Genomic DNA, 2,210 nt, shown 5'->3' on the forward strand with positions numbered 1-2,210 from the left:
TGCTGTTTTAGTTATCATGTCCAGTGGTTTTTGTGGTAACTCACTAACATATTTAACTTTGTACCTTATGGAGTACATCTTGTACAAGGCAAAATACAGATTCTGAGTGCATCTTTTATTTGGTGTTGTGTTGGGGATTCTGAAATCCTTTCTGGTCAAAAAAACACAAAAAAGAAGGCTCAGTCAAGCATTTCCATCTCTCTAACCCCACCAAGAAAGTGAAGTTACATATTTACTTTGTTCCCTTCCCTTTATTCTTTTCTCTTGTGAAATTACTAGAAAGGACTCATGGGTAATGACCCGGAATTGTACAACCATCGGTGCATATGGTACAAGCTATTTTGAAGGCATTTTAGAATTTGTTCTTCCAACACATTTTATGTTGGGTATGTAACTTGAAATTCTCTTTCGTAACGTTTTGTAATACAAAAAAATGAAAAACCAAGAAAGTATTTTAATTGTTTTATTCTATGCATCATGATAGGATTATTATAATTTAATCTATAATCGGAAATCGTATTCTTTATTTTGAAACCCACCTCTCTCTCTTTTGGTGGGGTTGCTTCTATTTTTTTTACAAGATCCGACCCGAATCAAATGGAGTTTTTAAAGCAATATTTATTTATTCAAGATTCATCATTAATAAAAAGAAGTATATTTGATAAATGATAAAAAGACAAAAGAAAACAGCCACAAATAATAAAAAAATAATCAACCACATTCACTCTCTCTCTTTCTCTTTTAAGGAGTCGCCTTCTTCTCTTTCGGTTATTATCTCTCTTTCATATGAAAACAGCTATGGCAAAAACCTCTCAAGACAAGAAACACTTCCACTGGTCAAACAAAGTCAGCAACGAAGATCAAGAAGAAGAAGAAATCCCTTCCTTCAATCCTTGTCACCAGAAAGAGAAAGACTTGAACGAATCACCATCACCATTAACAAGAAAGAAGTTTCAAACCCTTACAATCGCTAGATTCCGAACAGTTCTTACTGCACTCAGTAAAAACCGCCCAAATTTGCTGCATGGGTTGGGACCGAAGGTCGTCGGAACCCTATTTGGGTCTCGCCGTGGCCATGTCCATTTTGCATTTCAGAAGAACCCCACATCCCAACCCGCTTTCTTGATCGAGCTTCAAACTCCGATCAGTGGTTTGGTGAAAGAAATGGCTTCTGGGCTCGTTAGAATTGCTCTCGAGTGTGATAAAGATGATGAAAAGATCAAGAAAGTGGGAAATTCACGAAGGCTCTTGGAAGAGGGTGTTTGGAGGACTTTCTGCAATGGGAAGAAGTGTGGTTTTGCGACTAAAAGGGAATGTGGAGAGAAAGAATGGAGAGTTCTGAAAGCTGTAGAGCCGATCTCCATGGGAGCTGGTGTGTTGCCTGCAGGTGATGAAGAAGATGAAGGTGAGATGATGTACATGAGAGCTAAGTTTGAGAGGGTTGTGGGGTCAAGAGATTCAGAAGCTTTCTATATGATGAATCCAGATAGCAATGGAACTCCTGAACTTAGCGTCTATTTGCTCAGAGTTTGAGACTTCAAATTTGTCTGAAGAAGCTAGAGCCTAAAGGAGATGTTTTATCTTGGAAATTTTCTTCTTCTTCTTGAATTTGGTTATTTTGTCATAGAAAATGGTAAAAGGGTGAGTTTGTTGTAATTTGTAGTTCTTTAAGGGTGGAATTGGAAATATACATATATTAATTACATAATGATTGGAGCTATTATGCATATCTACGTATCTACCAAGCTATAGTATATAAAACGTTTTATATTTGAACGGAATGCGCATAATTAAAACAACAATCGGTAGAGGCAAAAAAGAAAAAAAGAGTAAAAAACAGAGGTTGTTACATCAAGACATCAAAGTAAACAAGAATTACACTCCATAATCGGGTCCCTACACCAATTCAACCACCGATGCTTGCCTCCTTTTTTTTCTTTCTTGTGTTAATCCAAAAATAGGGACAGTTTTTGCTCCTCATTAGCTAAAATTGAGTGAGATTTGCTCCACATACCCTATACAAATACTAGCATAACCGCTTCCTGTGCTTCCATGGCAAACTCCTGCGAAAGATAAGCAGAGAGTTGTCGATGTAATTCCTAAAAAATGTTACCCAGTAAACTCCTGAGGTTTTAAAGTTCCACTGTCATTTGCAATCGTCGTTACAATCAGTCGTGTGAATCATTAAATCTTGGCAACCGTACCCTATA

The 2,210-nt window shown here is 37.1% G+C and overlaps 1 pseudogene; it reads left to right on the forward strand.

Moving 5' to 3' along the window:
- Positions 1-746: 746 nt before the first annotated feature.
- On the forward strand, positions 747-1,708 carry LOC145108306 (protein MIZU-KUSSEI 1 pseudogene; annotated as a pseudogene).
- The last annotated feature ends 502 nt before the right edge of the window (positions 1,709-2,210 follow it).

Source organism: Lactuca virosa, chromosome 4 (assembly GCF_052849685.1).
Source record: "Lactuca virosa cultivar CGN04683 chromosome 4, Lactuca_virosa_CGN04683_v6, whole genome shotgun sequence".
Taxonomy (NCBI): domain Eukaryota; kingdom Viridiplantae; phylum Streptophyta; class Magnoliopsida; order Asterales; family Asteraceae; genus Lactuca; species Lactuca virosa.